Source organism: Nymphaea colorata, chromosome 9 (genome assembly GCF_008831285.2).
Source record: "Nymphaea colorata isolate Beijing-Zhang1983 chromosome 9, ASM883128v2, whole genome shotgun sequence".
NCBI lineage: Eukaryota > Viridiplantae > Streptophyta > Magnoliopsida > Nymphaeales > Nymphaeaceae > Nymphaea > Nymphaea colorata.
Genome location: NC_045146.1, coordinates 11,162,508 through 11,188,671, shown reverse-complemented (window position 1 = coordinate 11,188,671; position 26,164 = coordinate 11,162,508). Strand labels below are relative to the sequence as shown.

General features: G+C 36.4%; 2 long non-coding RNA genes across 3 annotated transcripts; one reads left to right on the top strand and one right to left on the bottom strand.

The window, feature by feature from the left end:
* Positions 1 to 3,739: 3,739 nt before the first annotated feature.
* On the top strand, positions 3,740 to 6,474 carry LOC116261267 (uncharacterized). 2 transcript variants are annotated; one of them, XR_004174255.2, is made up of 5 exons: positions 3,740 to 3,796; positions 4,768 to 4,852; positions 4,946 to 5,005; positions 5,312 to 5,374; positions 5,500 to 6,474. It is a non-coding gene; the product is annotated as an uncharacterized LOC116261267 (long non-coding RNA). The 2 variants fall into 2 exon arrangements; XR_007574320.1 differs by lacking the exon at positions 3,740 to 3,796 and having other exon boundaries at positions 4,342 to 4,852.
* A 7,331-nt stretch (positions 6,475 to 13,805) lies between these two features.
* LOC116259870 (uncharacterized) lies at positions 13,806 to 21,286 on the bottom strand. The gene is made up of 4 exons (XR_004173988.2): positions 21,059 to 21,286; positions 19,414 to 19,458; positions 15,003 to 15,106; positions 13,806 to 14,190 (listed from the first exon to the last, which is right to left on the bottom strand). It is a non-coding gene; the product is annotated as an uncharacterized LOC116259870 (long non-coding RNA).
* Positions 21,287 to 26,164: the final 4,878 nt, after the last annotated feature.

Below are 26,164 nucleotides of genomic sequence, written 5' to 3'. Positions count from 1 at the left end.
ATGCCTTAATAAGCTTCTCTTTGATTATGCACACCTCTTCAAAATAATGTTGTAAAACTAAAGGGTCCTCTGTCTACTTGTCTCTAATATCATCCTAGTATATCGGCGAATGACATGGTCTACTGTACACAATTTGTAGGGTGCCATCCCAATGCTTGAGTGGTAACTAGTATTATATGCAAACTCTGCCAACTTAACATGTCGATCCCAATCTCCTATCCATGCCAAAGAACAAACTCGAAGCATATCTTCAAGAGTCAAAATCGTTCTCTCTATATGCCCACCGGTTCGAGGATGGAACATTCATGTTGTAGGGACCTCCAAATTTATGAAGTAAATAATGGATCTCAGTCTGATACAATACTACATGATACTCCTTGCAATCTGACTATCTCACCAATATATAAGTTAGCCAATGCATGTGCAAACTGAGACTTGCTGATTGGTAGAAAAGGAGCTGACTTAGTCAACTTGTCCATCACGGAGATGGCAACATGTTGTCTCTTAGTTCTCAATAGTCCATTATAAAACCCATGGTGGTATTGTCCCATTTCAATTGTGAAATTTCAAGATGTTGTAATAACCCAAATGGCCTTTGATGTTCCACCTTAACATTCTATCATATCAAACACCTAGCCACAAAATTAGCAATGTCAGACTTCATACCTGACCACAAAATCAAACCCCTCCCTTTGGGCCCATAGATAGTACCGTTTGGCTTTGCCTCCATAGTACTACCTGATACATATTTTTTTTGTTGTATCGATGTTTCAGTGATATGTACTGACCCTAGCCATGTGATCAGCAAGAGCAGGTGCTGAGGACCAAGATGATCCCAATTGTTAAAGTTGAATGGCTGCATCATGGAGTGACAGAGTGCACATGGGAGCCTAAAGCAAAAGATGCAATCTCGATATCCACACTATTTTCTCACCCTTAGGAAATCTCGAGGGCAAACTTTTTCTAAGGGTGGTAGAAAATGTAACACTCCATACTACAAGTTTTTTTTTTTTTAAGCCATGTGTGTGTGTGTGTATGTGTGCGTGTGTGTGTGTGTGTATATATATATATAAGCTGCTTCTTATATATTGCTAATTTTAGTGGGCAACTTTCTCCTAGACTACTGTCTCTAGATGAGATTAGTACTTGTAATAAGCTTTCCAATGACACTAACCATGCTGACATTCAATCACGTATGGCGAAGAATTGATTTGTGGAAGTTTGAGTTCTTTAGAGAATTTTGGAAAATATAAATGCGACATCTATGAACGAACGAGCTGCTTATTTTAAAATATTGGGTACCCTTAAGGAATTTAGCTGTAAGATAATGTGTGAATTAGTAAATTGGTTAATCAGGAGATTAGTGATCTTGAGTAAGGTTAAGATATGCTTAATTATGAGTTAAGTATAAATTAACATTAATTAATTTATGCTTAATTGAAGGTAAATCATAATTAAAAATTTCTGAGATAAAATGTACAAAGATAAGAAATTATATATTATAATTGAAAAAAAAAACAATTCAAGCTTGCGGGACCTCCATTCGCCACCGTGAGGAAGAGGAAGAGAAAGGGAGAGAAAGAGAGGGAAAAGGAGAGAGAAAGAGAGGGAGAGAGTTGGAAAGGGGGGTTGGCCAAGAGAGGAGGAGAAGCTGGTGATCTTCGGAGCAGTTGTTTGGCAATTTTTAGACGGTTAAAAAGTTAAAAATCAGAGTTTATTTCAGGAATGGTGCGCTGGGGTTTGCCTTTTGCCTATGGAATAGATTTTGATTCGGTAAATATGTAACTTTGTGCCATATTCTAGGAATCGTGCCTTTTTCTAGTGCTTTATGTATTGGCATTTTTGCTTGATGAAAAACGGCACAGATGCGGATATTTTACAAACCCACAATCAGCCAGTTTGTGAAATAGCCTTTTTGGGGCTTGTTTTTAGAGAAATTGACGTGACATATGCCATCTGCATGCTGAATAGTGGCAATAGCTTGAGCAGTTTTTGTCTTCCTAACTATTTTGCCAGTGGCCAGCGACTGCCTATGGCCAGTCAGCCATGATCGAGCTATGGCATACCTAGCCAGACCATAGCTGGCGCATGGCTAGGCACCACCGTTGGCTATAAACACGGCATGTTTTGTTTTCCTGAAGGGCGCCCATACACCTTCCCTTGTTTGGGTTTTTTGGGTTTGTGTGATGTCATATCTTGTCATATTCCCTCGCCTGCTCAATTGCTGGATTAGTCATGCGGGCACCCTTAGGGGCCGTTTGATGGCTGGAAACCATGGAAACGGAAAAAAATTTCCAGAAATATATTTCTGGAATTGAGAAATAGGAAAAAAAATTTCATATTTCCAAAACAAGCTTGTGTTTGTTAAGTAAGAAATATTTTTCCGGAAAGAAATTTCGTCGTTTGGTAGAAATGGAAGAAGGGAAGGAAAGGGAAGGGAAGGGAAGGGAAGGGAAGGAGGAGGAGGAGGAGGAAGAAGGGAAGGGAAGGGAAGGGAAGGAGGGAGGAGGAAGAAGGAGGAAGAAGGGAAGAGAAGGGAGGAGGAGGAAGAAGGGAAGGGAAGGGAAGGAGGAGGAAGAAGGGAAGGGAAAGGAAGGAGGGAGGATTTTGGGGAAGAGGCGTCAGGCGGTGCCATTGGCGGCGGCGGCGGGGGACGTGGGGAGGTGCCCTGGCGTGCCCTCCTCCCCTTCTTCCCCTCTTCTCCCTCTTCCCCTTCTTCCCCTTCTTCCCCTCTTCTCCTTCCCCTTGCGTGCCCTCCTCCCCTTCTTCCCCTCTTCCCCTCTTCTCCCTCTTTCCCTTCTTCCCCTCTTCCCCTCTTCTCCCTCTTTCCCTTCTTCCCTTCTTCCCCTCTTCTCCTTCCCTCCTCGTGCCATCCTCCCCTTCTTCCCCTCTTCTCCCTCTTCCCCTTCTTCCCCTCTTCTCCTTCCCCTCGCGTGCCCTCCTTCCCTTCTTCCCCTTCCCCTCGTGTGCCCTCCTCCCTTCTTCCCCTCTTCCCCTCTTCTCCTTCCCTCCTCCCCTACTTCCCCTTCTTCCCCTCTTCCCCTTCCCTCCTCGTGCCCTCTTCTCCTTCCCTCCTCGCTGTGCCCTCTTCCCCTCTTCTCCTTCCCTCCTCACCGTGCCCTCCTCCCCTTCTTTCTCCTCCATCCTTCCCTTCCTCCTCCCTCCTTCCTTCCCTTCCTCCTCCTCCTTCCTCCTCCCTCCTTCCTTCCCTTCCTCCTCCTCCTTCCTCCTCCCTCCTTCCTTCCCTTCCTCCTCCAACTGTCACAAAAATATTTCATGAAAATTTTTTCCATCCCTCTGGCTGGAAAAATTTTTCCAGAAATATTTTGCCGTTTCCACTTTTAACAGTAAAAAAAAAAAATTCTAAGTTTGATGAGAAGGAAAAATTTTAAAATTTTGAAATTTTTTTCCACTGCTACAATGGATTTCCAGGGCATCAAACGGCCCCTTAGGTAGGGCTGTTCAACGAGTCGAGCTACTCGAGCTCGACTCGTATGTTTAAACGAGCTGCTTATGTTCAGATGAGAAAGCGCCAAAGCGAGAAAAATTTTAGGGTTTCCTCATTTCCTTTTTTCGTTTTCATTCTCACTTCTCCCTCTCTGAGCTCTCTCCGACTCTCCCTCTCTCGCCTGATGCGGACGCCTCTCGGTCTCTCCGACTTTTCCTTCTCCTCTCTTCTCTAGTTCTCCCGTCTGGGAGTCTCCGACATCTGCAGGAGGAACCAGTCATCCGCGGGCCGCGTCCATGGGCCACTTCAGCCTTCAAGGTCAGTCGGCTGCTCTGCCTTCAGCTCAAGGTGAGGTCTTCCACTTCTCAGTCTCCAGTTCTGTCACTCTAGTTCTCCCATCTTGAACATGTAGTTGATAGACTTAGAATATCTATCTTCGCGTGCATGTAACTGGAGTTTGTTGATGTTATGTAGTTATTTTTGGGGATTCATTTATGATAACGATATGGGTGTTATGTAGATAGGTTTTATGTTTCTTTTAAGAGTTAAAGGAATAATCTCGATGGATCTTTCACCCAAAACCGTGAACAGGATCGGCTATTGTTGTAGTTGATTTTCTAGCGATTTCATCTGTTTTTTACCCCATTTCTTGTTGGATTCCTAACACAGTTGTGATCTAGTGTATAACAACTGATTTGAATGTTAACACATTGTCTTCAGACGGGATTTTGCCAGAAAATGCAGTGTTTTGTGCAGTTCTTCCGTCAACATAGAAAGTTATGGCTTAGCCCAATTTTTGGTGCTTACATAAACCAGAAAAGTGTTTTGTACTTTACCTTCCTCTTTTTATAGTTTTCAACAGTTTATGCAGGATGCATGGTCTGTCAGAATGTGAATATTAATATTCTTTTGTTAGTAGAAGTCACTTTTGTTGGTTTGAGCTACAAGATATACCTCGCAAAGGTATTTCAGGGACTTAAAAAAATGAATAGCCCATAAAGTTTCAAATGTTTGAGGCTTGAAAGATATTTGTTCATGGAAAAAAGATCTAAGAGTTGATTCTTGGCAAGATGATTACACTAGAAAGACTTTTGTTCATGAAAAAAGATCTAAGAATTGATTCTTAGCTAGATAATCGTGCTGAAAACAGCTGATGTCTGATTTGAGAAACATGTATACCTGTTCTCGTGCTTGATTTTTTTTATTAACCATTTTCCTGGATTACAAATAAATTCTTTATGAATAATCTTTCAGAATTTCCAGCTTGTTTGATAGATATACTTTCCATTTGTTATATTGAACAAATCAACAATGTACAGGTCTGTGCTTGGAATTTAAATTGCAGAAATTGGTCTGTTGCAACTGTTTTTGTTGATAACAAGAGGGATTGTGCTTGACAGAGAGGTGAGTTTTCTTTATTTATCAAGAGTTTAACTGGACAGCTGGCTGTGTTTTGTGAGTTTATTTATTTAAATTGCAAATGTTTATTTATTGCAGCTGACCACCCATCTAGCACACTTGGTGTTGCAGCTGGTTCTTCATTGCTTGCACTGAAAAGTATTATATACCACCCATTCTCCTCCCTCTGTCTCTCTCGATCTTATTTGAATCCACGCTTCATGGTATTCAGTATTTCAGTGATACACATAAAAACACACGTTCACTTGTTAGCTAATGATAAGTGCTTTCCATTCAATATATGCACATTAAACTTGGCTTGTACTAGAGTTTAATGTCGTTAAGTGAGTTATTAATTGACAGAGTCATTTGTTTAATCTTGTAAACATTTGTTGGTTATTTCTATGTACAACTTCAAAACTTTTTCTTGCTTTTGATATTAGAAAATGATATGCACATATGTAGCCATGCGACCCTGGAGCTGCTGGATATACAATCAAGGAGGCAGTATCTCTGGTTAGAAGCATGGTGAGCACCAGATCATGTATCATAGCAAGAGCCCTGATATTCTGTTTGCTTCTATAGCTGTTCTGTTATAGTCACCAATAGTCTACTAAAGTTATGATTCCATTGTTGTATTTGCATTTGACAAGATTCCAGGACAGCGAGCTCTTGCTTTGCAACTTTTGGCTGTCGTACTTGAACAGGCTTTGTGCAATTTACAACCACAAAATGTAACTGGTTGCGAACTTGGTGTCGCTCAACATGGTGATGATTCTGTTGACTGTGAAGCTCTTTGGGCTTACGCTATTGGTCCAGAATCAGAACTGATCTTAACTTTAAGGTAGATGTCTCATTATATGTACACATAAATATTTGCTTCACTGAGTTTTCTTTAGTCTTTTTTGGTTATCATAAGAAGCTTTGGAAGAAACAAAAGTAGATGTGGTGCCATGTACAAATAATCTGTAAACTTGGTGGATTTGTTCCACTGGATTTTCTTTTAGCATCCTTTGTTACCATTCTCTGGAAGAAGGAAAAATAAATGTTCAACAGTGTATAAATGGTCTGCTAACTTTCTGGTTGTCTTTCGCTTGACATATCTATTGTCTGACAAGCTATATGGGCTTACAGCAAACCTCCTCCCAAGCTTGTCTTCTTGTAGGTGCCTTATGTCCTTTGTAGATATGCAATGTAAACGTGCTTCATTATGCCACAGTTAATTCATATTTTCTAAATTATAAAAAGGAATTATGTCTGTGTATTGTATATGTTTCTATTGTTAGTTGCTTTGTTAAGTACAACAGATGTAAGATGGCTGGAACAATGATATTTTTATTGATTGGAGAAGATGTCTTTCAATATTTTGAAATATTGAAATTCTTGATGAAGCAAACCATTTATACTTTTCTTTTACTGTTATCTTTATTTTTCTGTTTCATGTACTATGATTCCTTTACTTACTGATTGTGCAAATTGAGAAGCATTTAATTTTACTTTGTCTCTCTCACAATCCCGAAAACCTCAACAATTATTTACAGAAGAACTTTGAAACTCTTGGTCCATACCCCAGAAGTTGTGAAGAACCTTCTTTTTTTGCCCTGAACATTCATGTGCTTAGAGTCTTAGACTGATCAGAGGTTGCAGGAAATTGCAGCAGGATTGATGAGGATGGGGGTACTCCCAAGAATCCGCTACATCATGGAGGTTACCATAAATTTTTCTCATTGAATTTTCTCTGTTCCATGTGCTAATTTTGTTTCAACTGTGTAATTAGGGAACTTGCTGTGACCTCCTTCTTGCACACATATTGGTCAATATGTTCTCTGCAATTTTTTAGGAGTCATTTCCCAAGGTCTGCTTTTTAGCTTTGCTGCATCCAAGCAGGATCCATGTATACCACTAATGTGGGTCATCAGTGAATCAGTGAATGTGCAATAGTTTTTTATAGTCATTAGTTGTGTCTACCCTGTTGTGATTTTGAAGCACATAATGTTGTTTCTGTTTTCTCATGCTTGTGGTTATTGTTTTTCAGATGGATCACAATGTTGTTGCTGACTCGCTCAGGAATACCTTCTACCTGTCCTTATTGCTTTTGCACGTCATTCTCCTGCATGTGCACGTGCTATCATGGAATGTCCTCGGCTTGTCGATACTGTCATTAACCGCTTTGTTAAAATAGGAACCTTACTTTTGAACCTTACCATGGGCTTCCTTTCCATTGGTTGCTCTGTAAGTACCTAGTTGCAATTACAATGTAAAAAATGAAGTGCACGTCATTCCCCTGCATGTGCACGTGCTACATAACAATGAAGTGAAAAAGATAGCAAAATTTCATCATGTACACCTTAAACGAGCTAAAGGAAGAGTCAGTGGCTAAACGAGTTAAACGAGTCAGCCCGGCCTAAACGAGTTAAACGAGCCAGCGCGGCCTAAACGAGCTAAACGAGTAAATTGTTAAAAAAGTTAACGAGTTATTTGGGTTAATCGAGTCGAGCTCGAGCTCGACTTTGTGTAGTCGAGTCGAGCTCGAGCTTGATATAAGAAGCTCGACTCGAGCTCGAGTCGAGTTCGAGCTCGAGTAATTTTAATCGAGTCGAGCTCGAGCTGGCCAAGCTCGGGCTCGGCTCGCTCGTGTGCAGCCCTACCCTTAGCAGGCCTTAGAGACACCAGTCAATGTCGTGTGATCGTTAAAGTATATCACCATGAATTGTTTTAATTATCCTCCCCAAAGAAGGCAGGAATTGAGATTTTGTCTGCAGTGTGACTTGTTATGAATATTGTTGCATGTTATTTACACATGTAACTTTTGTATGTGACTATACTTTGGATGTCTGATAGGTGGAGGTTGAAATTGTGGCTGGCATGTTTGTGATATACAAGTGAGTTAGACCTCTGTAAGTTGCTTGATGGATGATATATGCACAAATAAACAAACTTAGAATGTGACTACGTTGTTATGATTTCAGACATACAGGCCTGATTGTGTCACATATGTGTGTGTGTGTGTTGACTACATGTTGTCTAGATGCACTATTTTGTTTTGCTGGTTTATGATTAATAGTCTGATTTTGAGAGCCTAAGCATGAGCTGGACATGGGGCAACGGCCTAGGTCTGGAATTATCGTGAACATACTGTACTAACTAGATACTAGTCCAGCCCAATGTAAAAAGGGGTTAGGTGGGTGACATAGGGGCCTGAGTTCCAAGAATGAACTTATCGAGAACAGACTATATTGTGAAGTGCTCCTCACTCGGGCTACTAGCGAGGGCCCCATCCACACATAGAGCATGGGACATGCTGCTGCAGCGGCTATAGCTGCGGTCACTTATTGGGAGTCACCGCAGGGGTACCCTAAGTTTTATTATTTTTCCAGTGAATCAATTGTTGTATATGATGACCGTAACCTATGCATCGGTCTTGTGGAGCCTCACATTTCATTCAGAGGCTATGTTGTCGCTCAGTGCTTAGATTTATGCATTTGAATGTGCACCCTATGTCGTTTTGATCATTATTGCTTAGATGGAATGTCTGGCGCATTGGCAACTCTATTGTTTTACCTATGCTATTTGTGTATGAGTTGATGAGGTATGTGTGGGCCTTAGGGATAGGCCATATTCAGAGTTATCTCTGACGCTTATCGTTATGTACTTTCAGGTGTTCACTTTGAAGAGGGTGGCATCTCGAGATCATGAAGCTGTAAGGATAGAGGGTGATCATTGGGCAGTGTGATTAATGCTTGCCTGTTTTGGTTGTGAGCATGTTTTGTGTACATATAGCCTTGTAGGGTGATGCCCTTTTGTATGGTTACCTTGTTAGGACTAATCTATAATGGTTTTTTGGCTATGGACTGTTGGTACACACACTATGTGTGTTATGCACAGACACCCACTAAACAGTCAATCTATACGAGACAGTAAGAGGGTCATTTCGCCTCTTCTTCATGTGAACTCGTTGCGGCCGGTGCGCCAGAGCACTGGCGCACAATTGCCCACCGTGCGGTCACGCGAGCGGGCATTCACGCATCTTGCACTGCTGTGCACTGTGAGCCGAGATAGGGCCTGCCCGCTGCGCAGGGCCCCTTTCTTAGCTAAAACCACGGGGGTGGTTATGGCATCGTTGGGTGGCATTAGCCCTACCCACACCCCAAAACAGTATTTGCAGGGCTAATGGCCAATCTCACTTGGTCAAAACCTATTTTAAAAAAATAAAAATTATTCAAAGATACTTGGAATTTACATGAAAATGCAGTTAAATTTAAAAAAAAATCAAATTTTGAATTTTGGTTCCAAAACTCTCTATAAATACCTTCACAATTTTCTCTCTTAGGCATGAACCAACCTCTAGTGCTTTCTCACTTGAAAATCTAGATTTTTCTTTAGTTCTCTCTTTTCGTTTTTCTCTTCTTTTCTTCTTCTTCTTCTTCTCCAACCTTGAGAGCAAGCTTCTCCAAGTTCAAACTCTTCAAGGGAACACCAGGAAATCTCTTGGTGGGATATCTTCATTATCTTAGAGTTTCATGCAATGCGACCCTAAGGTCATTCAAATGAGGAGACTCATTCCTAATATCATCTATATTTTAGGTATGTAATCCTCTTCTTGTTTTCATTTATTTTCATTTCCTTTTGCAACCTTCCTATGCCGTGCAAGAAAGCTCTAAAGATTTCCTATTCAGAGTCAAGTGCTACTCTTGAGTGCACCAAGAACATGAGCAAGACAAAATAAATTTAATTTCTTCATTTATTTCTAAAATATGTTTATTATTTTGCTTTGTTGATTGTTTATATCTAAGGTGATGTTCATGCATGATAGATTAATTTTTATTAATTGATGAAAAAATGAATGGTGAGAATGAGTGTTTGGGTTGAGATCTCTCTTCATTATTATGGTGATTTTGAGGTTAGGATTTGTTCAAACCGGAAAAGCCCTTCACGAATATGTACATATTAAACTGCATCTTCATGACATTTTCACGACTAGTTTTCTCTTAATCACCCAATTAGGAACCCCAATAAGTGTTTTATTATGTTGCTCTCCTTTTCATGTGTATTTGATTTTCTTCCATACTCAATTGTGGGAGAAACAGACTTTCTTATAATAAACAAAATAATAATGGTTTTATGTTCACATATAAAAATATTTAGAATCATGTTTTCGAAAAGATTTTCAAAAGTAAGAGCCCACTTTAATGAGACCTTGGAAACTTAGTCTAAGCTCTTTCATGAGCTCAAGTTCTTTTCCGGCCTACATAGAAAAATCGAAGTCAGATATTTTTAAGTTATCTTTTGATTTCAACTCTTATTAAGGCATATGTGTATATATACGTTATATATGTATGTGTGCACATAACTCTCACTTTGACATTCTTTCTTTATGATTTAACATACTCTTTTACAAATTTTCATATATATAAATGAATATATATATGTGTTCCACTTTTTCTCTCTCTCTTTCTAAAATCTCTCTCTCTCTTTCTTTCTAAAATCTTCTACTCCCTTCCATTCGATTTAATACTTCTTTTTCGCAAGTTTTCATATATATATATATATATATATATATATATATATATATATATATATATATATATATATATATATATATATATATATGCACACACACAGACGTATATCTCTCTTTTTTTTAATATTTTATTTTGTGATTTCAAAATCTCTTTTCTCTCTCTTTCTCCCTATTTCTCTCATATTAAAGTATTTTCTTTTTTCATTCTTTCGAATATTTTTTTCTCAAGATCTAACGTTTTAATTTCTCATTTGTTGACTTCATCAAGATCGAAACTCAAATAATGACCCAATATTGACCTCATTCTTTCAAAAACATTTCTTTTTTCATAAAAATGCTTATAACAATTTTATAAATAAAATGAGAAATTTAGATGAATGTTATGGTTGGAATGAATGATTTCTATGTAATCATGTATGGTCAATGCATTCTTACATTCAAATTCAGTTAACATCATGAACTAGTTTATTGGGCCATTAAATGTAGGGTGCGCTCGTCTGCTGCCCACCCAAGCCCCAACGTAGCTCAGGACCCTAGAGGTAGTAGGAATAAGGAACCTTGGAACCTCATCTAGGTAGTACTGGATGACCAATTTTTTTTTTCATTTTAACCTTATAAATAGAATCTTTGTAAAGCTACTATCATAAGGTATGCATGTTTGGGAATTACACCAAAGAAAGAAAAGAAAGAAAAACATAAATAAGTCAAGTTTATCCCAAAGAGTATACAGTCTCATCTATACAAAGCGACATATTGGTTCCCTATTGGGATCCATGTTTATCTTAGCATAAGGACAAAGCAGGAGTTAAATAGCATAGAAAATCATAAAAATCAATTTTGTCATAATTTATCAGCATCCCTAAATATTGAAACTACTTTCAAATTTGTAATATAAACTTTTGCCTTCGTTCGGTATGAAGTCTATTCTACGCACATTGATAATTAAATGTTTTCATTTTGTTCTCCTCTATAGATGAGGATATGCACTTTTGCATGAGAATTCAGCGTTCTCACATTGTGATTGCTGCTGTCAACGGATGATTGCTTCAGTGGGTCTTGGGGCTTGCAAAGAGCTGCTTCGATACGAAGCAATCTGCTCTCAGCCATCTACATCCATTTGCCGGTGCCAATCTTTCCCCGAGGGCTAGATTATCACATAGACGACCTAAGCGTTGCCTGACAAAGAAGAAAAGATGCTAATGTTGCGGTGATGATGATTTATAGAACCAAAGTTGGTTATATATGTCGTGCGTGCATGAATTTTTTTAATAATGAGAAAAAATACACATGATTAATGCAAATAAAAAACTTTGTGTAGGGACAAAAAAGAAAACTACAAGAAAAAGATTTTGAGAATGGATATAGGTAAAACTTGTCAGTCCGTATATGCATATCGTTATAACTAATATACCCTTTTGAGCAGCAAAAAGACATTTCACTTTTTTTGTCCCGCTCATTACATTGTCTCATACATATGTCATTATCTCATATCTCTTTAATTGTCTCATATACATTATCTCATACATTTGTTAAGTGTTATCTCATACATCTGTCATTATCTCATATCTCTTTTGTTATCTTATATACATTATCTCATACCTTTTTAACGTTATCCCATACCTCTGTTTAACATTATTTTATACTTTCATTTAATGTTATCTCATACATATGTCATTATCTCGTACCTCTTTTATTTATCTCATTCCATAATCATTATCTCATACCATTCTCTGTCATTATCTCAGACACTATAGGTATGAGATCATGACAGTGAGATAATGACAGACACTACGGGTGGACATTAAAGTAAATATGTATATTGGTAGTAGGGTCTACATCCGACATTACATACAAAGAGCTGTATAAAAAACTTGGTTTCTTATGATATGACTCTCTTGTTTCTGAATTCTCACTCTCCCTAATCAAAGGATCCTGACCAGTAGCGGAGCTACGTGGGCTGGCGTGGGCAGAGGCCCACGCCAGCCCAATAAAGCTCCATGTGAAAAGGAGCTTCACATGCAGAGCTTCAAGGCATGTTTTGACAGTTGCCATGTCAGAATTGGGTCGCGCCCCACCGTTTTCCTCTGCCTCCAGCCCGCTTTCTGTTATGCTCTAGCCTCCATGCGAGGTTACTGCAAGCATCTCGTTCAGGGATTTTCGAGAATTCTAAGCCAACACCGAAATCGCTGGCGACAGGCCGCGGGGTAAATGTCCGAGAGTCTGGCATTTAATCGCTTCTGTCTCCTCCGCCTCTGCTGCTCCTAGCTCCTGCTTTTTTGTTTCTTTTCTTAACTATTAGTGGAAAATTAAGAAGAAGCGGGGAATCTGATAGCAGTAGCACTTAACCTATAGGATTTTCCTGTAATGAATTTCAGTTTTCAAATTTGTCTAATTTATGAAGGATTTTTGTTTGGCGATCTAATCGCACTTGAGGACTGAGGAGATCAAAGCTTTGCCAAACATCCCTCTATGTTTGTTTATTTTTACATTAATATCTTTAAATATTTGCTTTGTTCTATATGTGAGTGCCCCTTGGTATGTGAAAATCTATGAATGGGTGCCCCCTCCAGAAAACTTGTCTCTCTCTGCCAGTGATCCTGACGGTACCTATGTTCATAATAAGCAAAAATTAGAAATCACCTGCCAGCTCCCTGACTCCACCCCTGCTTGAAGGTGACCTTCATCTATGGCAACTTACCTTCTTGCGTTATTTTGTTTGCTGCGTTTTTATTGTTGGGTTCATATGACGCTTTTGAGCGACCATCAAGTTCATGTAAGGTTTCCAAAAGAAATAAAAAACCTCATATCATGCCTATAGCAGTGCTGCTAGTCACTGATATAGATCCCCCTAACAACATAAATGTTGGACATAATGGAAAGAAATAGAAACATGTTCTGCATGAATCAAACACAAAACGGAATAAACAAAACAAACAAACATATCCTATGCGAATCAAACGCCTGATAGAACGAACACTGTGCTCCTGTCCTAATTAATTTCATTAAATAGCGGACATGAATTGTTTTGTCTATTAGGACAAAACAATATTGTGGAGAATATGACTTCATGTCCATCCAATCCCATGGAACACGAATCAAAAAGCCTCTTGGAGTACTTTGTAACAGTGTTGTTAATATTGGTCTGAATCATGATTCGAATCGCCACCCTTACAATTCAATACAAGGGCGATTCAAAGGTTCTTCAAAATCAACTGATTTTTGGCAGAATCGGTCAAATCATGTTTCAGTGAGCCGATTCAAAGTGAATCGGCCAATTCATTGCAAACAAGAGAATTAGCGTTGGCTGAAACATTTTTCCTTTTTTTGTGAAAAGTGGGAAGAACAGATCAGAAATAGGTGGGGAAAGACGTAAAAAAGGTTGCCAAAAATAACTAGAGAGAGAGAGAGAGAGAGCCTCATATTAGTAAACAAATCAAGGAAGAACACAATACTAGTCGTTCTCTTCTCTCCCACATTCAGTGATGCCCATTCGCAGTTACGAGATGAACATTGCAAACTACATTTCAAAATGCAGCAGTTTTCATTTACAGCATACGGGGCTTGCAGGAAATCATATAAGGCTCGCATTAATAGCCCAACAACCTCTTCATTAGGGTTCATCAGCAGAATACCCTTGCATTTGCCTCATAGAAGCAAACCTGTAACGCAGCTCGCCATTCTACTTTCTCTCTCCCTTGTTCTCTTGCTCTACGGCTTCTGCCACTCTCTGCTACTTTTACTGCTTCTGCCATTAGTGTTCACAATCTGGGGACTCCACTGGTGAACGTGCTGAGGGGGTTCAAGGGTTAGCACGATTCTTCTGCTGCAGTAAATCCAACAGTGGTATAAGAGACTAGGAGATCTACCCCATCCGAAACAAGTAAGTAGGTTTCAGTATATTGATAGGCTATCTAGCATGCTAGAAATTGAAGAAAACAGAAAACTAAATGCACTTGATAGACTTATTTTTAACGTCTGAAACGTGTTAGATGTAGCAGTACATAAATCTGCTTGATGCCATCAAAAGCTTGTGTATGCCTACTATTTCAGATTAATATAGAACGTTCCGCACAAGTATATACATTTACAGCGTTTGCGTTTCCTTAATGTGCACGAAAATCATCCTATAGTCCATTACATATATAGGAAATCAATAAAGAGAAATAGCATAAACAGACTTAACATAAGCGCTTCTCGCTCCCCTAAGTTAGACTGAAAGTTTATTTTAGTACCGTGCATATACACATCTGTTGTTTTCCTTTGTTGTGTTTTGCCTTTATTAGTAACGGCAGTGCCTTTTTGGTGAATCGAGAGTTCTGGTAGACTTAATGAAATCTGAAGTACAGAAAATGAAAGACAAACAACCAAACAAATATAAACTATTGTTGGCACTTCCTGCACATGCTCGAGTGTGTTCTAGTTAAAACAGGAGGCGCCCAGTTATGAACAGAGACTTTCTGCACAGCAGAAGGCCTTTATTATCTTAGTCTACTGACATCAATAATAGTGCAGCATCCCTTTGAAAAAAGGAAAAAGAAGAGGAAATCAGCAGTAGAGGCCACAACACTAAATACAACAAGGGAGAGGAAGAGCAAGAACATCTCTATTTTAGGTTGTTTGTTGAACAGACTGTACCCCCTCCTTTCCTTTTCACAATTGATTTCTCTCTGCTTGTTGTATTTCTTTGCTTGAGCCGCCATAGTCAATCTGTACTTCTGTGCGGCGACTTTGTGTAATATCTGTAACCAAAAATGGTGAAAGAAAATAAATCAGAAGAAAAAAAAAGTGAGTAGGTCCAGACAGAGGGCGAAGCAATCTACCGCGCTCAGGGGCAGAGGGGGGGCTGCCCGGGCCATGGCTCGGATGAGCGCAGGAAATTTTTTTTTTTTACATTGAAAAAATCAAATTTTTTTAGTTTGGCCCGACCGATCGCTCCTCTTGGCCCGGCCCGCGAATAGTCTTGGCCCGACCTTAGAAAAAATCCTGGCTCCGCCCCTGACCGCGCTGACACTGTCTGTTGGAAGAAAGAGAGATCACTTCGCTGGGCAACCAAAAAAAATAAATAAGAAAAAATTACACATATTTTGAGCCTATATCAAATTCATCCTTAACTTGTTAAGTGGCTCTCAACTTTTGCTCATTAGTCACAAACCACCACCTTCGTAACGGTGGTTGACGGAAAAAACTATTCAACCAGAGACTACCAAAGAGCCCTTCTTTACTGCCTAAAAATACAAAAGGCCCTTAACCTAAACAATGACTGAAAACCAAAATTCTTTCCCTCGTTCTCCTGTTCACGAGTTCCCAATCTTTTGACTCTGCAGCAGTGGTTTTCAGCCCTCGTTCTCATGTTCACAAGTTCTCAACGTCAGATTTCAGCAGCGTCTTCCAGCCTTTTTTAGGTAACCATCTCTCTTTCTCTCTCTCTCTCTCCCTCTCCCCCACCCCCCTCCTTTTGTTATTCTTCATCCATTTTATATTATGAAGGGAGACGTTCTCATAATTTTTGAACATTGTATTGCCGTATTCCGTCCATATAGGGATGGAAATGGAACGGATTTGAATCGAATATACTTTTTACCATATCTGATTTTTTAGATATTCATATATTCGGATTCAAATTAGGATTCGAATTTGGATGAAAACAATTTTATACCATATTCGAATCCAACTTTAAAATCTAATATCCGAATCCAATTTTTAAGTTATACTTGAATCTGATCCGAATCCGAATTTTAAGTTATATCCTAATCCGATCTGAATCCAACTTTTAAATGATATATGAATCTAACTTTTAAGTTATATCCGAATCTGATTTATAACTTTTAAGTCATGTGTAAATCTGATCCAAATCCGATTTATGTACGAAAAATATATAGTAAACAGTAAATGAACTATGAAACCCAATCTTAACATCATACTAGCTCAAACTTGAATGGTGATAATTGCCATGCTTATTAAAAGAGAAAGAGAGAGAGAGCAAGTGTGTGTGTGTCTGTCTATATATATATATATATATCAAACTTCATTCTCTAGACCATGCAAATTTAAATTTTCAAAAATTGTACTTGGTCGTTATTCGTTGATGCAACAAGAGACTAGACGAGTCATCCTTGACAACTTCAGTAATAAAAAAAATTGCCATATAGTCCAAGCTTGCAAAATTTTTCTTTCAATGCCTCCATTTGCCACAATGGATATGATCTTTCTATTGGAATATATACTTCAACCATGTTGATACTATATTAAGGTCCTGAGGATAATTCTATCAAATTAATTTGCATTATTCAAATGAAAATTTTAATTAAATAAACATCTTAAACACACATAACTGTAGGTTTTAATTAATGTAATGAAAACAGATAAGTACAAAAGAATATGCACCTCTAATTTATGATTCAATTTCAATATATGCAGATGCAAATGGTGCTTCCTCTTCAGGTAAAGTTGTAGGCAAATTGGAATCATCTAACAACAAAATAAAATAAGCAACACAAAAATATTTTAAAAGCATTAATAATAAGTAAATTTCCTTCAGCCTAATCTCGCAACCAATCTTACGCACAAATCAGAGCCTCCAGGGTTTTTGTACCTAATCTAAATCAAGAATACTCTACATGTACTAAATGTTGACTCTGATGCAACAATTGATATAGGAATAGTCAAAATATCACATACCATTTTAGATAACACAAGGTATTTAGGTGCATTGACGTTCCACCTTGTTAAAATGTCAATTGGATTGTTTTTTAGGTAAATGAGCTCTTCCAAATACAACTCCAAATATGATTGTGTACGTTGGTTTTGTGATGATTCTTCAAAAAAGTCATTTAGTCCACTTGTTCTAGGCTTAGAAGAAAATTTAATGAAAGAAGTAAAGCTAAATGCATCATTATCCTTATCAACATCAACAATATAACCAGCACCAGTAGAGAGTGTCTTTAATGCATAAGTAGCTAAAGATCAAAAAGGTAGTTTTTAATTGTAGAGACATATTCATATGTTTCATCTTTATAAAATTGCATACAATAAAACTCAATTATTTTCATCTTATAATGAGAATCAAATACTACTGCAATTGCTACGATTAAATTGCATATATCTCAATATTTGTCAAACTTTGTTTTCATCCTTACTGCCATATTTGAAAGACAAATATTTGAACTTGAACACATTTTTTCAATTTTCATCTTTATCTCACAAAACTCTTTGAGGAAGATACTAGAAGTTGGACACTTGACTGCAGAAATGGCATTAGTAGCATCATAAAATATTTTTAAACTATTATCAATAATAGTAGTCTTCTTCCACTCGTCCTTAGTTGGTGTCAAATGATAGTGACGATCAAATTCTTGAAAACAACCAAAAGATTCTTTATATTGTAAAGCTACATCAAGCAAAAGAAATGTTGAGTTCCATCTAGTTGGAACATCAAGACATAACTTTTTCTCACAAGTAACTTTGACATGACGCACTGCTCGATCAAAAATTTCACATCGAGCTGGAGATGCCTTAATTTGTTTTATGTTTTCTCTAATCTTGTCAATAACATCACTTATTTCTTTCACACCATCTTGTACAACCAAATTAAGATATGAGCAGCACATCTAACTTGAAAAAAAAATTCATTACAAACAAGTGCATCCTTTTCAAAAAGCCACTCTATCAATTTTGTAACCATGATGTCATTTGTCGAACAATTATCTAATGTAATTGAAAATAACTTGCGATCAATCTTCCATTTTAGTAAACAATCTTTGATGACTGATGCAAGTTTTTCTCCTCTATGATGTGTTTCAACAAAGTTGAGAACTTTCATTTTTATTTTCCAACTATTATCAATATAATGTGCAGTCAAACATAAATAACAACGTTTCTGACAAGACGAAGTCCACATGTCAGATGTGAGATTAATCCTCTCATTAGTTTTCTCTAAAATATTACATAATTTTGTCATTTCATCTTTATAAATGTATATACAATTTGATCCGACAGTGTTACGTGACAATATCTTAAACTGTGATTGTAATCCTTTAATAAACTTTTGAAAGTCTGAACGACCAACTATACAAAATGGATATTCATGAAGAATAATCATATTGGCTAAATCAAGTTAGCTTTTATTTGAATCAAACTTGAAAGTACCAATAGTACATTTTTCATCATTAGTCTTTTCTCCAATGGCCAGACGTTGTTGGCCTAATTTTAAGTTAGGCATTTTAGGACATACTTTTAAATGATTCTTTAAACATGTGATGCTCATCTTACTATTGCAATCCATAGATACTTTACAGTATTGACAAATAGCACATTGAATACATGATTTGTTTATTATCTTGCTAAACTCCTTCCATATAGCTGATCTTAGTCACTTGGCTTTCGTATGAATCATGTCAGCTTCTATATTGTTAGCGGAGACAAAACTAAAAGCATTGGCACCAAATGTTATAGAATCCATAAATTGCATGTATAAAAAATAAAAATAAAATATTGATTAAACCACTAAAGATATATGGTTTAACTTGACCACTAAATATGTGTTCTAGTTGAGTCAGTAGTACATATGAATTTCTCTTTCACACCATACTAAGAATACATCTAGCTCACACTTGTAATCGTCAAGCAATTCAATATCCAACTGAGTTTGCTTTAACTGCAATAAATATGTCATTTGTCAGTTAAAGTAAGAAATATAACCTTCTAAATAAGGTCTAGTTCTATTTTACAACACTGCATCAATGCGAAGAGCTCTTGGTTAGGCTAATTATGTTGAGAATCAAAGCAAGGCAGCAACTAGTAGTTCTGCAAAACTTACCATTAATGCAGGAGTTGTTTTGGAGAGAAAGCCCTTTTTTATCATTGCCAAACCAAAAAACAGAGATAAGAAAATGTATGCTGTTATTACTGTGCTAGTAAGAAAATGTATGTTGTTATTACTACGAGCAACTAGCAGTTCTAGCAAATACCATACGTCTATTACTATGGCTAGTAAGAAAATGCAGTTTAGAATCATCAGAAACAAAAGAAGTCAGTATAGAAGACTCACCGAAGAAATGCAACAGATTAGAGGACCCAACCTAAGTCTGAGATCCTGCACATCGATGAAATGGTTACTGAAATCGTGCAAGTCGCCCACCATCTAGAAAACTAGAAAACCTTAACTACTGGCATATCTGGCCATGATCAGTGACAAAAAAAAGGAAGAACAAAGAGAATACTTCACCCTTCTATGGATTGGAGGATGCAATATGAACGTTGGAATCCTACGAAAGCGCGGCAATATAAGCGGTCACATTTCTTATAACTAGAAACTTGAAGTCATCAACAGCCAAGAAGAATAGTATTGCCTCTCTGAAAAAGATTGTTTGTTGTTTACTAGCAAAGGAGGAAAATGTAAGCCTAAGAGTCTCTGTAATTAAGGTGACAAGGAAAGAACAGAGATGAGAATGCTTTGACCTTTATGATGTCTGTGTGGATAGGACGTATAAGATTCCCAGGTCAATGATTGATCTTCAAAATTAACTATGGAAAAGGAGAGTTATAAAGAATGGCTATAGCTAGACTGCCACTAGCAAAAAATGATCTCTGGCAGAATATATAGCCTGCGCCATGTTACTACATGTCCCATGTATCAGTCTACTTCAACTGTCAAGTTGAAGTTAGTTAAATATGACTTTGAACTTTGAGGAAAATCACTGTTGGAGCGCTTATTTCTAAGAATGGTAGTTGATAAAGTAGTGTTGCTGGCTATTGACAATAAAAGAAGCATGAAAACAATTTCAGATACAAACGGAAAAAAACAATCTCGTAGCTTTAATGGGATGGCACTTTACTGTTACAATAAACAGTTCTCTCTCTCTCTCTCTCTCTCTCTCTTGGCATTAGCTTGGGTTTGCTTACGAAAGAATCCAGATGCATGTTTATAAGCATAAGATTCTCTGTAATTAAGGTGACAAGGAAAGAACAAAGATGGGAAAACTTGGAGAAACATTTTCCGTCTGTGGAAAACTCATCTCATTTGGGACTAGAAACTTACTTCTCGGATCATTCACTTTTGCTTCATAGTTAATTCTTTCATTTTCTTTTTCATTTTGTTATCCTAACTTTCTGTCTGTTCATGTGCGTTTCACAATAGTACATATGATATGATATATGTTGTTATAAGTATACAAATAATTTTTCAATAATGTTTATCTTAATTTTTACTGATTTTATTTTCGTTCATGTTTTAAAACTTATTTACTTTTGCACTATCACTTGCACACATACTTTCTGCTTATACAATTGTTCTCTATACACATCTTTGATGTCTCTCCCGCTTCTGCTTTGTGTATCATACTGTGGAATTATTCTCGTAAGACCAACAGTACCAAGTATGAACCAAATCCCCCTTTTCCTACGCACCCACCATAGCATGAAAAATAAGCTCAACCACCAGAAGGCAAACAACAAAATACAGAAAGAAGAAAACCAAAAAGAAAAATGCACAACTCAGTTCTACTCGTATACCAAAAAAAAAAACTCTAATCCACGGAAAACTAGAAGAAACAAAAAGAACCAGTACACCAAGCCACCACAAAAAGAGGGGGAAAAAGAGAGAGAAGATGAAGCTTCAGGCTTCAGCGAACACAGACAAACTTAGCGAAAGGAGAAAGAAAAAAAGAAAAGTATACAAATAAGTGAAACCTCACCTCATCGGCTCGCCGAGGGGCTCTCGTCGAAGTTCTTCATCGGAAACTTTGCCGAAACCATCCCCACCTCAAAGACTAGGTTCTCGCTGCTGGCCATAATGCCAGTGATCGACCACCACTTGAATATAGCCCACACCCGAATCCGGTCGAGCAGGTTGTTCTTCACGTGGTGCAAGAAAGAACATTGCGGAGATTCGGAGGTTCTTTTTTGTTCTTCTTTGTTGTTGGGTTCAACCAATCATCTTCAATATCCTCATGAAACAGCGAATAAAAATAATTTGTTTTAGAAGAAAAAAAATGGTCAGAAGCTTCTATTTTCATCTTAAATCAGGTCAACTCCAATTGGGTGTAAGGAGAAAAACCATGGTTTTCTAATTTCAATTTGTCGGACCTAAAAGCTAGTTGACAAATTTAGTCATTATTTAATTTCATCTTATAAATTTATATCTTAATAGTTGTACTTTCAAAACACTTGGTAAGTTTATTGTATATAAAAAAAATTAAAAAAATTATGTTTTGGCTTTCACTTAAAATTTTAAAACTATATTTTGACTCTTGCAACAAAACAACTGATAAGTTTATCGTATATAAAAAAAAAAAATATATGTTTTGGCTTCACTTAAAATTTTAAAGCTATAGTTTGACTTTTGCAACAAAAAAATCATTAATCAACCAATACCTCTATGTATTTAAAGAAATGAGTTTAAGTGTCATCTAAACATATGAACTAATTATTCAAAACTAATTAAAAAACTATTTTTTCACATATCCAATTCTTTCAAAACTCCTTTTTAAGAGGTGTTGTACTCATTATAAATGACATTTTGAGTTTTGTCTCACAAGTTGGGACACGGAATTGATTTTGTCAACGTTGATAATTGAGAAAATGGATGATAGAAGCATGTCAATTAATAATAAACGACTAAAATACTTTATTTTATTTTTTCTTTATTTTTGTGGGCCAAACACCTAAAAGTCAGCACCTACCCGTTCATTGATTCAATTTTCTCCTTTTTTTATTAGTATATTTGACTGTCATATTTTTTCATAATGATTGTGCATATTGAACATTAATTGATTTATTTTTAATTAATAACATATTTTAATTGAGTAAACTATTATTTCATTATGATCACTTATTGCGAATTATTAAATCATGTGACTCATATTATTTTTCATTAAAAAATATTATTTAATGATTTTTTTCATTTCATTGAATTAATTGAAATAATTTGTGCTACATCCGTAAAAAGAGTGTTCAATGATATATCAGATAATTTATTAGTTCTCTTACCTTTATTACAATAATTGTTTTTTTACATAAAATTATATAATTACTTCAATGATATATAAAATAGTTTGTTAAATTGAACAATTAGTTGTTTTCCTACTAGTTAAAGGTTTTTGTTTTCAAATTTGTGAATTATGTGTTAAATATCAAATACCTAAGACTTTTGAATGAATTATATGATTATACAAAATAATTTACCCGATTCATTAAATAAATAAATTGATAATTTGATAAATAAAACTTTTTTTATGAGTTCAACAATTTTTTCATATTCAATATATTTATTTGAGATTATGCACAGTAAAGATGCTTTCAACTTAAAATGAATATCATAATGCGTTTAAGATTTCTATTTATTATAAAACATATATTTTTTTTAAAATTGGTTTTTTAAAATAGTATATTTTTTGCCATCAACTTTTTTTTTTGTACCTGATGTACATGCCAATAATTTTTTTAAACCTGCTATTTTTTAAATATATAAAATAGCTATTCTTGTAACCAATTTAACATAATTGTCTTAAAAAATTTATAGCTCTAAAAGTGTTTTTTTCATATTTTAAAAATTCCTATTTTGTTGAATTTCATGATTGAAGTTTTTTTATTATTTTCAATTAAATAAAAAAATTGTTTAAGATATCTTGCTTACTTGATGTTTTAACTATAATAGTTTGGTTGATTTAAAAAGAACGTTTAATTAAATAAAATATTAATTAATTAGTTTTACATGATTATAATTTTAAATATTTTAAGTTAAATAGTATACATTGTAACTATAGAGCTATTATACCTTCATGTAAAATTTATATTCATCTTGTTAAGTTAGTGCGTTTGGCTAGCCCTTTTGCCTAAACATCATACCATGTCATAGGTTGCAACTTCAAAACCTATGGTCACCAATTCCATCGGATTATTAGCTCTCAGTTCGGATTCGGATATCAAGTTACAATTCGGATTCGGATATTTACTCACGGTTCCTATTCGGATATTAGATATAGTTCGGATTCAGATATACTTGTTAAGATAGTTAGTATCCGCATATTTATTTAAAACTGAATCCGAATTCGATCGGATGTTATTTCTTCCATCTGAATCTAATCCGATTATTAATTGAATGTTAAACTGCTTACCATATCCGATTTTTTAAAAACAATTTGGATAGATATCCAATCCGAATCCAATCTGTTAGACATCCCTACATCTATATCAGGTTCATACATAAATTGTTGTCATGAATATTGAGTTAAAATTTTTGAGGTATTGTGTCTTATAATTGTTTCTTTTGAATGCCTTCTATGTGTTTGTTCAAATGCCCTCAAGAACATTCAATATAGGAAACTAGTTTGGGAGGTTTTTAAAATTCATGGTTTTTCCTCCTATATTAGGGCCTGTAATAGCAACATCTTTGACATTGCTAGGGACAATAAAATCAATGAAGACAATATGAGCATTTTCCAAATGGGCAAGCTGAAAATCACAAAAGAAATAATTAACTAAGCTGCTTCAGTTAATGTGCCACATGTGCAGCTCACATTGCTCATAATTGGCTACAAATTATGGATATTTTGAATTTATGTTCAATAGTTACTTGAACTTCTAATGACTTCACAACTCCATTAGGATTCTTTAAGTTACAGAACTTCCCCCTTTAAGTCTCCTCCTCCTAGATTCCTAAGAACGTGTTAGCATGGAACCACGAATAAGGCTTGGAAAAATGGTAATTATGCATCCATGTGATCATCAAGTTGTCCAACATCTGAATATCTTCAATATATTATGAACAGAGAATATTAAATCATCTCATCAAGCCATGCTTTGCCCATGACAAACCCATGACATCAATCTGCGTTTTTTCTTTAACTGCCAACTGGACCTAATGTAGTAAACAAGAACTATGTTGTTATTACAGAGCCAGCCATCAGGTGCAAATCAAACACACATATATATTCCCTCTTTTAAGACTAACATGTTATAATCTCACAATCACGAATTTTGGGGGAAGTATGGGGAAATCTAACATCTATATGTTGGCTTTGTGTCGTGACATCTCTCTCTCTCTCTCTCTCTCTCTATATATATATATATATATATATATATATATACTATCATTTACATGAACAACTTATTAACACCTCTTATTTGGTCATTTTTTTCATGCAATACATGAGTGCTGATTTGTAATTTTTTCTAAATAAGAAAAGAATAATTGTTGCCTATATAGCTGGAGAAGCCGCAGTTGCCTTCCTCTTCTTGCACGACCGGAGAATCCGCTGCAGCTTCTTTCATCAGCTCCTTTTCTCTTAAGAGGCAAGAGGAGCCCTATGCCTCTGCTCCTTTTTTCCTGGCAGATGCACAAGCAACCAACAGCTGCCGTTGCATCTCCTTTTTTACGAGGAACCACCATCTGCTAGTCCATCACTGGCCGAGTCTGAGGAGTCAATTGATAACGCTGGTGCTTGCCAGCTAGCAAGTTGCCAACCACCATGAGCGGTGGTATCCTTGGTAGTGATCGAAACGGTAGCAGAGAGAGTTCGAGGGAGAGGGGAAAAGGTTGAATCGGAAACGAGAAAAAACCGAGAAAAAAGATGAATTATTCATATTCCTACGGTTTGAAATAACAATTTAGTCGCATGTTCATTTGTGATTTCATAAACAGGGAGGCAACGTTTTTGCTAAAAACTTTTTCAAATGACAGCAAAAGTTAATTTTTCTTGGAAACCAAAATTTTAGTAAAAATTATATTAAACAGCTCTTAAATTTCTAAAATTTACCAAAAAGAAGGTTTTGGGAAAAAATTTCTTAAACGGGGGGGAATTGCCTTTATAAAAAATTCAGATTAAGACCAAAATTGTTCTAAACTATAGTAAGTATTTCTTACTCTAATTCTTGCCTTTAAACTATAGTTGGCCCTGTGGTGTTCTTGAAAATTCGTGGATATGTTTGATTTTCCGGCCCCTTTTTCAGTTCTCCAAGCGACAACACTCTAAAATCGACTCTAAAACCGGTTTAGAAACCGAAAGGCGAAAACTAGAACAAAAGGAATACGCTCACGTCGGAGCGCCACCGACCGTTTCTTGACAGTTACCGGCAGACATAGGCTGAAAATAGTGGTTTTCTAGCCCAACTTCCGGCAAAACGATCATTAACACATCACGAATTATCCTACTAGGGATCCACATGAAACACAAAAGCGCAAAAGATCTGGAAACAAAACAAAAAATACCTACCACTAGAAAATATAATAATTACCTATATGCGACCATGTGGAAAATTTGAAAAAACACTATCTGTTAAACAAAAGAAGAAACAACTCTATCAAGCATAATCAACAAGCAGCCTTACTTAAAATATAAACAAAACAGGAAAAAAAATTACAAAAAATCGCCCCAACAACTGGGCAAATAACAATCAGCCCCCTCACTTTTGGAGATCATGAAATAGGTGGCCTAATTTTCCACCTATCTGCAAACAGCCGCTCTTGGATAAAAAAAAAAAAAAAAAACATTAAAATAAGTTACAAGATTGCCCTTTTAAATTGTAATTATATCTTAAAAAGGAAAAAGAAAAAGTTATTGCCTTGGCAATTGGCACGGCAAGGGTCAAGCTACAGGCGAGGGTTCTGTCTAGTGAAGCTGCAGATGCCTCTCGCCAAATGGTGAGGGAAACAATGATATTTTGTGTTTTACTTTTTTAAGAGATAATGGACAACTTAAGGGGCAATTTTGTAACTTAGTGTGTTATGATTATTATCATTATTATTATTAACCTCGGGACAATATCTTTTGTGAATTAGGTGAAAAAATTGGACACCTATG